We start from the raw sequence: 11612 nt of genomic DNA on the forward strand, positions 1-11612 counted from the left end.
AATATTTAAGTTGAATGTGGATACTTTTGACAAAATAATTGTGTAAGCATGTGTGTATGGGGAAAGTACTTAGGCTATTATTTCTGATCAACATTTTGACCTGTATACTTTAACCCTAGTACAGTTTCTTAGTACTTATTACACCCTAACACATTTTAATTGTTTAAAGTTTGCTGCTTAAGTAAACTGAAAAGATATTTAGATGTATTTAATATTTTAGAGAATGTGTGCTTCCTTGTATTCCCCAATATTCTGCTGTCTTCCTTTCTTTCATTTCCAGATGACAGCATTATCAATCAAAAGTTAAATCTGCAGAGACTCAATATCACCACAGAAACAGAATTTTAAACTGTGCTTTTTGAAATAACTGAAACTTTTGAATGAACATTTGGCAGAATGGTAGGATATATGCATTCCAACCAGGACTCATTTTAATTTCAACAATAACAAACCGTGGTTCACTGCAAAACTCAGACAGCTCCGTCAGGCCAAAGAAGATGCTTACATGAAGGGGGACAATGTAGGCTATTTTATAAACTGGCTAAATGCACACTGGAAAAGGAGATCAAAGTGGCAAAGAGGAATTATTCTGGAAAAACAAGGACTCAGTTTACTTCGAATGACTCCGCATCAGTGTGGAAAAGTCTAAAGAAGATCACCAATTACAAGACACCACCCCCAGCACTGTGGAGAATCAACGACTGGCAGACGATCTGAACAAGTTTTACTGCAGGTTTGAAAGAACACCCATCACCTGCCCTGAATGCCTCCCCACACAACCATTCACACCATTCACAACTCCTGCAACCAGCCCTGAATGCCTCTCCAAACAACCGTTCACCCCATTAACAGCTCCTGCAACCCATCCTGAACACCTCTCCAATCAAGCCCTCTCACCATTCTCACCTCCTGCATCCCCCCTCTCCCCCACACCTGCAATTAAGATCAGAGAGGATGCAGTGTGCCAGGTCTTCCAGAGGCAGAATAGGAAAAAAGCACCAGGCCCAGATCGTGTTACACCAGCCTGTCTGAAATCCTGTGCTGACCAGCTGGCCCCCATCTTCACGCAGGTCTTCAACAGATCGCTGGAGCTGAAGTCCCTCCATGCTTCAAACGCTCCACCATCATCCCCATCCCAAGGGGATCCAAAGAAATCCAAAGTTACAGGACTAAATGACTAAAGGCCTGTGGCTCTAACGTCTATGGTCATGAAGTGATTTGAAAAACTGGTGCTGGCCCACCTGAAAGACATCACTGTACACTTGCTGGATCCTCTTCAGTTTGCCTACAGAGCAAACAGGTCTGTGGACGATGCAGTAAACATTGGACTGCATTATGTTCTGCAACACCTAGACCGGGGACTTATGTGAGGATCCTGTTTGTGGACTTCAGCTCGGCATTCAACACGATCATCCCAAACCTCCTCCTGCCCACTAAATCAGCTCTCCGTGCCCACCTCCGTCTGTCAGTGGATCAACAGCTTCCTGACAGAGAGGCAGCAGCTAGTGAGGCTGGGAAAATACACATCCAGCACCCATACAATCAGCACCGGAGCTCCCCAGGGCTGGGTTCTCTCCCCACTGCTCTTCTCCCTGTACATCAACGATTGCACATCTAAGGGCACCTCTGTCAAGCTCGTGAAGTTTGCAGACGACACCACACTCATCTGCCTCATTCAGGACAGTGACGAGTCTGCTTACAGACAGGAGGTTAAAGAGCTGGCTGTCTGGTGCACTCTCAACAACCTGGAGCTTAACACACTCAAAACAGTGGAGATGATCGTGGACTTCAGGAGAAACCCCCCTGCACTCCCCCCACTCACCATCATGAACAGCACTGTGACTGCAGTGGAGTCAATCAGGTTCCTGGGCACCACTATCTCTCAGGACCTGAAGTGGGACATTCACATTGACTCCATTGTGAAAAAGCCATTGCAGAGGTTGTACTTCCTTCGCCAGCTGAGGAAGTTTAACCTGCCAGTTACAGACAGTTACAACCAGTTTTACTCCACAATCATTGTTTTTTGTACTGTCACTGTCATTAGGTTGCACTGCTGAGCTTCTGTCACGAAAACAAATTCCTTGTATGCGTGAACATACCTGGCAATAAAGCTCATTCTGTTTCTGATTTTGATTCTGATTCAGACCTACAGTTCACAAAGGTTCACCTTTAGTTTAACCAGTCTTTAGTTCTATATATGCAAGGATTGGGATTTGTTACAGGATCTGATATTTCCATAGAAGTCCATAGAAATCACACCCTGAGATCAGTTTTGATTAAACATTCTTAAAGTGAGCATTTGACTTTCCAAACATTTGTGATGGTTTATTTATATTCCATATTTTTTTTTATTCAATATTGAGAGTCCAAAGGAGTGATGTAAAAAGCTGAAATCCCTGGAAACTCCCTGCTGAAGCATTCCAACTTTAAACAGGAGTGGAAATCAATACGAGTGGAATCTCTCAGATCTCTCAGTCATGCACTGCAGATATGTATGAAGACATTAGTGATAACATGATCCATTTGCAAAATCAATTCAATTCAAAGGTGAAATTATAATCTTTTAAATACTCTTATGGCAAGTTTGAAAGTTTAGTAGCTGCTGTTTAGCATAGCTTGAAATGAGCACCTCCATTATTCATTCAGTGCATATTAAATAATTCATATGCTAACCTCTTTCTAAGTGGAAACTGGCATACCTTATATCCTGCTTTCATCATCTTTCAGGGTTCAAAGTTCATGTACCAACTTTATCAGAAGCAGACACACCTATCAGTGCCATCAAAAGTTCAGACATCACAGGCAAATTATTTCTTGACAAACAAATAATTTATTTGTTGGTATCAAGTCTCGAAGAAAAGAAGTGCCAGAAAAACTATTTGCCAAAGTCTTTGGTTAGCTCTACATAGTAGGCTTAAGGTGCGGTCAAATCTACTGTTATTTGGCAAACGTTTATGGACATAGTCCAGTCATTTCATTAGAAAACCATGCCATTGGGAATTTCGAGTGAAAGACAAAAGATTTCCGCACATAGATTTAGTAATTGGCCCAGTTTTGTCATGTTAATTTGCAACACTGTCCAACAGAAAGCTGCTTCTGTGTGAGCTATGCTTTACACAATACAAAATGGCTCCACGAAATTTTACTGTAAATAAATTTGCGAATGTGACTGCACCTTTAATAATAGCTTGGAGCCATTCACATAGACAAATTTAAATGGGATGTTTTTGAATTTTTATTTTTATTTAATTTTCACCCTTATGTCGTTCCAAACCAGACTTTTGTGGAACACAAAAGAAAGATAAGTATTTTTTTTGTCCATGAAGTAGAGTCTAAAGTTGTTCTGGACCCCATTGACATTCATTATGTGGACAAAACAGTCATTTCAAATATCAAAATATCTTATTTTTTGTTCTAGTGAGTCTATGTTTTCCTTACATCACAGAACCAATATGTTCCAGCACAAATCCTCTCCCTCCATTTTTTTTGTTTCTCTACTGCAGATGTAGAACGACCCGTCTCCGTTTGAACTGATCTGAGGTGGGACCTTTAACCCACAACCACACAACACAAGCAAACTAGCCCACAGGCCTGTTTGTCCATGCTGAACTTCTTCTCTATACAAGTCCCTCTCAAAGCATCCCGCGGCAGTTCACAGGGAAACCGCCTGTATCTCGTCCTGTTTCTGTTGTATTATGATCAACAGAAGCCTATTATTTTGTGCACAAACCAAATATTAACAACAGCAGCGGAGATGGGTAGAGCAGTATTTTAACCGAATAACGTGATTAATACTGAACTGTGGTCATGGCCATCAGTGGAGTGGACGGCTTGCTCTGATTTTATTTGGCTTGGCTAAACTTGTATTAGCATATTCTAATATCCCTTCTGCTTATCAAAAAGTCATTTCCAGAATGTTATAGCTGACGAAAAGCATAATTCAACAAGCCTTTTTATCTCTGGTTATATTAGAAATACATTTTCACGTAAGATGCTTTTGTTGGCTTCTGATCAGGGCCGGATTTATGCATTTCATGTACAAATGCACACACATAGGCCTACGGGAACACACAGCACAAAAACTTGTCAGCACTGAAGTTTCCATATCTAAGGTCAATATTTGATGAGAGGTCAGTGGTGAAAATGGATGTTTTTCTGTTCAGTTCAAACTACCACTGAATACAGATTAAGGGCCCTGAAATGTCAATTGAATCTGTAGAGCGAACTGGTGTTCAAGTTTGTTTGGGGAATTCAAAACAGCTTGCCAAAGCAAACTTGCCAGAAAGATTGCTCCGGCATGGACATCTTGTCTAGTTTAATTTCTTCTGAGGTCAGACGCAAGTAAAAACATGAACACATTGGAGATCTATTTTATAACAGAAACTGAAGCTTTTATTTTAACTGAAAGTGACACTGACACTGTTTTTCATGTGTAATATCATAAAGCTGGTTGCTTTAAAGCAATCTATTGTATTAAAGTACTATACTAAATAAATAAATATGATGTGACCAGAGTGCCGAATCGCAGGGCATATCCGTTTTGCTGTCATTTTTGTTGTGTTTTATTTTGTTATTGAGAGGAAAGTGTGCACCACATATTTATATATTCATCTTAATGCTGCTCCACAGTGTAGGCAGCTTTAAAGTGTTTTTTAATGGTACACTGCTGCAAAAGTTATTTAGAAGTTTTGTGAAAAACTAAAATAAACAAAAAAAACAACAACTTTTCTGTGAGTATGTCAGGGCCTTAAATCAGCAACCCTGTATCACAAGACTCTCAGTAAAACAGAAATATCAAGTGCAGTACAGTTTGAGAGACCATCAGGGCCACAATATCACCATGACACTGACCAGAGACATACAAAGAAGTTGTGCTCTTTTTTTCTGTTACTAAGGGGTGACATGTGGAGTGAGAAGCATGTGACATGCTCTAGATCAGGGGTTCCACATTCCTGGAGCCTCCTCAGCACTGCGTGTTTTCCACCAAATGAAGAATGTGTTGGCTCCTGATGATTCTATGCACTATGAGATGGAAGGATATTCTCAGCACTTATACACTGATCAAGGACAACAATGATCAATAAATACACCTCAAAATGTAATACTGATCACAGTTAGTGCTGATTGAATGCCTAAATGTGTAACGTGATATGAGATTAGTTTATCAGCCAGACCATCTCATCCTCTGCTTTATATGCAAAAATAAAAATGATGTGAAGCAGTGGTTCTTAACCAGTGGTCCTCTATAAGAGGGCCTCAAGATGACTTCAATTTATTTAACATAAGACGAAACAAGCTAAGCCAACAACAACAAAAAGCTATTTCTTGTTTTAATTCACATACTGAATAAAATTATTTATATTTTTTATTGAAGAATTATAATTCTTGTGGTCTTGCAATCTTGAATATACGAGGTAACCTCATTTGAACTTGTGATTTCTAGACCTGGAAAATTTTTTCTGGTTATTCCACACTCATTTAATCAGGTATAAATTGTGAGTAAAAAAAAAAAAAAAAAAAAGATGATTATTTAAATCCAGCAAATGTATCCAGTAAATCACTGATAAATTCATTATTTTAAAAAGGAGGATTTGGAACAACATTCAGCTCTAAAAAAAAAAAAAAAAAAACTTTATTATTGGATTGTAATTTTTATGTTAGGGTAATTGTGACTTTTTTTTCTAATAACTGCAATTATTTCAATCTCACAATTTTAATTTTTAAGGATTGCAACACAATTTCCTGCAACTGCATTTTATTATGTCACAGAAGCGCAATAAAATATAACTTCATTTTTGTATGTGACTTTATGTCTTGCATTAAACTCACAACGACCTGTTTTTTTTTTTTTTTTTATCTGACACAGAAATAGCCTAGACACCTTGACTACTTGATGAGACAAACAGCACTATATTCCTAGATGACTAAATGCCTTAAAGCTGCAGAGCATAATTTCTACACCACTACTGGCAGTAAATTAAACAACAAAACTTAGGATTGCTTTCAGACAGGTTTTTCAAGCACTCCTTTTGCCTGTCAGGCTGCTTAAATGCTCATTTGCGATGTTTTAATACCACTACACATCCACAGTATTTACATTTTTTGGAAAGCTGACCAACGAATGGCTTACTTATAGTGGTCTCTGCATAATAAACTTCACTAAATTACACACTTCATCTTTTATATGTCTATACAGTTTGTTTTTTACCTTACATGGTGTATTATACTGTATGCCAACCACATTCCAAGGCACTTTTTCGGAGTTACTGTTCAATACGTAAGAGCAGCAGTCTCCACCCACAGCGCTGATCCCTGTCATGTGTGTATAGGTGTGCATGTTATGACTGTCATGCATGTCATATTTACAGCACAGAGGAGCTGTTTCATCTCCACATTCACCCTTTTACCCTTCAGCCTTTTCCGTACATTGGGAGGTGGAGCCTCCTCTTGCCTCTGCTGTGATTGGTGGACAGGAGATGGATGGGTGTGTGGCCATCTGTGTCTGATTTAAAGGGATACTCCACCCAAAAATGAAAATTTTGTAATCACGTACCCCCATGGTGTTCCAAACCTGTGAAAGCTTTGTTCATCTACGGAACGCAATTTAAGATATTTTGGATGAAAACCGGGAGTTTTGTGACTGTCCCATAGACTGCCAAGTAAGTTGCACTGTCAATGTCCGGCTGACACAGAAGAGCAAAAGCAGTTTGAGTGACACATAGGAGACGGTTGACAAAGGAATTGTTGAATAAAGTTGTTATTTTTGTTTTATTTATGTACAAAAAGTATTCTCGTCGCTTTATAACGTTAGGTTGAATCACTGATGGCAGATGAACATTCTGATGAAGTCTTTTATACTTTTCTGGACCTTGAAAGATGAATTTGCATGTTTATTTGTGAGTGTTTATGCTTGACATGTTACTTCTGAATTGGGAAGTTTCAACCAGAATAAACAGGCTGGAGTTTCACTGTGTGTGTTTTTTTTGTGTGTGTGTGTGTGTGTGTGTGTGTGTGTGTGTGTGTGTGTGTGTGTGTGTGAGAGAGAGAGGGGTGTTGTGTCTGTTCTCCTGGTGGATATTTTCCAATGCGTTGACAAGCACAGTCAGCTTGAGAACATGAGAGTCGTTTTGTCATTCAGTAATTCTCTGTTCTTTTCAATGTAACTACACTAAACTAACTTGTATGGAATTAATGATAGCTGCATTTAATGAAGTTCTTAGTGACCTCATTTGTCAAGGACAAATACACCATTAGAGTATCTCATAAGACTTGAAATAGAGTGCATATGAAAGCTTAAACTTCCCTCGATAATCTTTCCATATCTTTATTCTGAACCCTCTAAAGCCTTCTGTATCATATTTGATCTTTTTTAAGGCATCACAATTATAATCAAGATCAAGATTTTACTAAAAAACCTGTTGTGCACAATCTGTTGTGTGATATGTCTGATTTGTTACTCTACTTTTCCTATTATCCTAGATCTCAATGTTGTCCTACATTTTGGCCATATAATATTAGCAACTGCACCAAATTGCATATTTTTGCTCAGATTGGGCCTCTGAATAAAACAGATATGTTTTTTCCTTCAAGTATAAAGTACTTGTTCAGGTTTATTAGGGTCGGAGCGAAACTCTGCAGGACAGTGGCCCTCCAGGACCAACACTATCTCACGACCAATTCAGACGTATTCCTCTAGATTTGTCTAGACCGACGAACAGGTTTAGCGGAGGGGGTAGGTGTAGGTCATTAGTACAAATTCATACGAATTGTGCAACTCGTAAAGTATGTACGATTTAGCACAAATCATATGAATTTATATGAATGAGGTCGTACAAATTCATACGAATTAGCCACCTCATAAAATATGTATGAATTGCCGTGAGATCAGGCTGCCAGGACCGAAGTTGTCCTGCTTCAGTTAATGTGAAGAGCTAATGTCAGGGTTATCAGTCCTGCTCCTGGAGGGCCAATATCCTGCAAAGTTCAGCTGCCCTAATTAAACACACCTCAACCAGCTATCAGCAAGGTCTTCAGGATCACTTGAAATGTCCAGGCAAGTGTGTTGGAACTGGTTGGAGCTGAACTCTGTGGAACATGATGTGTTTAATCTATAAATGGATTTGCACAGTTGGATGTTGCATGCAGATGTTTAGTTCGGTAAGTACAATGAAAATTGTAATCTACAAAAAAAAAAAAAAAAAAAAAAAAAGTTCTACTCATGTAGAGTTCAGCTCCAACCAAACTTGCCTGGACATTTCTAGTGATCCTGAAGACCTTGCTACTAGCTGGTTCAGGTGTGTTTAATGAGGCTATATGAACTTTGCACAAATCAGTGTGAATAAACAATATCTTAAAATTAGGTAGCATACTCAAACCACTAAAAAAACTTCATGGTCAATTATTATAAACCATTTTGGCTTTATTTCTTTCATATGGCCTGTTTAAAGACAGCATTATGCTGAGTTAGGCACTTGGCCCTTGACTTTGCTTTAATTATTTCTATTTCAGCAATTATTGAAAGTGCATTCTATCATTTCATGCTCCTGACTGCAATGACATACCTTTTGAACACTTTTTGGAATCAGTGACTGATAGCTGGATTTTGACATGAGTTCTCAAACAGGTATTTTCAATTCTGAATTATATTACAAAGTTGTATTATTACAATGTGTATTACAAAATGAATCATGTTTTAATATTGTAGGGTTTCAGCATCATTAATCCGTTAAAAATAGAAATATACAGTATAAACAATCCTTGTCCCCAAACACTGCTTTCATACACACAACTATTTTTGCACTTATAACTGCAAAACCATGCTGGTTAACCAGCTCCATTATGCTTGTTCACCAGCTAGACCAGCTGTAAACCTTCACTAACCAGCATGAACGAGTCTGAACCAGCATGGAACTCATGCTTGTTTATTCTACATTTTTCAGCAGGGTAGAAAATTTGTGAACAAATTTTGAGATAGGCTTGCTTGAGAAAGCCTGAAATGTAGAGTTAAGTACTGTAGTTCTACAGACTGAAAGTGAAGCTGGTCTATTTGTGTCAGTACAAATGAAATTCATGAATTTATTTTTCATTTAAACTGATGTAAACAGAGAGATAGGAGAGAAAAGACTGAAAAGATTTCTTATCCTGTTTCCCCCTCTAGTGAGAGGTGTCTATTAATTTCTTGCTGAAATGAAATTATCAAAACGTACAAGGACCTGCAATAAATATGGGTCTATTCCTCACACAAAGCTATTAAATGACCCCAGAAGAAGTATCCTGCACAGGTCTTATGGAAGACTTCTATAGTCAATTATTTTTAAAGAAAACAAAAAGTTTTTTTTTTTTGTTTTGTTGCAGAAATACTATAGCTAAGCACTTTGTTCAAGATCATAATTGAGATTTATCAGGGTTTTGATCTCTCTGTTTCATGGGCCACCATATTTACATCTCTGTAAACAATTAAATTATCTTAAAAAGCAAATGACAATAATCAAGAAACACCGGAATAAACAGTTGTTCCACTAGCATGCATCAACACTTAAATATAAGCCGCATTTAAATCTACTTAAAATGATTCTGATTGAAAAATGAGTTAATGTGAATTTACTGAATTAAAGTTAATGTGCTCTAATGGAATCAGAGGTGACAAAGTATTGGAAGAGATGTGTGCTAAAGAGAAGTGTGATCCACAGCTGTTGTTTGATGACACCTAGTGGAGAAATTTGTTGTTAATTTTTTATTTAATTGCTTTTATATTAACTTCAAATGGGTTTGACTGACAAGAGGTTTAGGGATCGCTGCACCACGTGGACATTAATAAACATGAAAACAGCAATGACCTGGTCAAAGTCTTTCAATTACACACTTTTCAAATACAAAAATTAAATAATCTTTGCGACTATTTTTGTTGCAGTTTTTCTGTCAGCTCTGGATATTGCTCGACCTGTCTGTTAGCTGCTGGGTTTCTTCCTGTCTGACCTGCAGCTTCAGGCTCATTACTCAGCATCAGATGTTCACACCACCTGCAATCAGGGAAATGATGACTCATTTTTTAACTAAACAACACAGACTCTCTCTCTCATTTCGAATAAAAAAATTTGAAGGTTTTAATTTCACCTTTTGAAATTCTTTGCTAAAGATTTAATAGGTAGGCCTAGATCTCCAGGCAAAATTTGTCACAGTCTTTAATAAGTTTTATATATCTTTTTATCTATTTTTTATCTATTAGATATATTTTCAAGATTTTAACTCAACTACAAGTGTATGTGCAATACAATTGAGCACACTTGTTTTTTTTCAGTATAAAATAATTTAAAACAATTGTCTATCCACATGATTTCTGAGTATGATTTCATACTGACATGATCCAGACTTTAACAGATGAATGTATCTTGTTAGCAACTTGCCCCCTCTAGTGGACAAAGAAAGATAAATAGTCCGGACTTGAGGAAATATAGCAAAGGGCAGTCATTTTGGGCACAGGGCATGTGAGAATATCATAGAATCAGAATTCACCTAATGACAAAATAATGATTCATTAACTTTGCATAGAGCAAACAATTTATAATTCTAATGAACTATGAACACATATAGATGTCCCAAAACACATCTGAACATGTTTAGACACTTATCATTACATTTGATACATTATATTATAGTTCATCATATTAACTATGAACATGTTCCACAAACAAAAAAGACAAACCATTATATTATTTATTCATTTTTGAACAGTATTGTTGTTTTAATTGAAATTGTATTTATTTAATTATTCAGTGTACATTTTTTTAGTTTTTAAAGTATTTTCGGTTTGATATTTTTTTCTAATTCTAATGTAATTCATAGATTGTTGTGTTTGTAAGTGTCCAAAATCCTTGTGGGGTTGCCTTATGAAATAGAATCTTAAATGTACAAATAACTAATATCATAATCTTAAATATAACTAACTCTGTTTCTATACAAGTTTCAGTGCAACTGAGTCATACTGACATATCCAACATTCAGAGCTGATTTTTCACACTAAAACATTAGTTTTCCCTCCCCAAACGGGCTTTTAAGACAAAAAAAAAATTGATCTACAGTCTCCCACAAAAGTAATTGTTTTACCAATCTGCCTAAAAAACACCTTGCAGATATAAAATCCCTTTGAGTGCTGATTTTAGCTTTCCCATAATACAACAACTAAATGACATAAACAACTAGTTCCAGTGAAAGCTGCTAAAGGTCAGATGAGGCCAGTGTTTTGACTGCAGACCTGCAGCATTAGATTAGAATAGATTAGATTAGATTAGATGAGATTAAAGGGATTAGAGCAGAAAAGTCTTGTCAGATGGATGTCGAGTCCCGGAAAGCCAAAGAACAATAAGTCATTAACATATTCTGCCATATTATAAGATCTTGGATTCAGGATTATATCTCTGATGGCGGTTTTTGCATGCAAGCACGGCTTAACATTTGAATGATTTCATTAATAGAGTTTCAAATAGAGTCTTAAAGCTGTCAGAGCCAGTAAAAGTTATTTTAAAGGCAGACAGAGAAAGAAAGAGTGAGAGAGAATGGTCTTCTCTTCGACAATGGTCCTGACAGACTCTGGGCCCTATTTTAACGATCTGAAA

The sequence above is a fragment of the Carassius auratus genome, unplaced genomic scaffold (assembly GCF_003368295.1).
Source record: "Carassius auratus strain Wakin unplaced genomic scaffold, ASM336829v1 scaf_tig00215205, whole genome shotgun sequence".
In the NCBI taxonomy this organism is placed as follows: domain Eukaryota; kingdom Metazoa; phylum Chordata; class Actinopteri; order Cypriniformes; family Cyprinidae; genus Carassius; species Carassius auratus.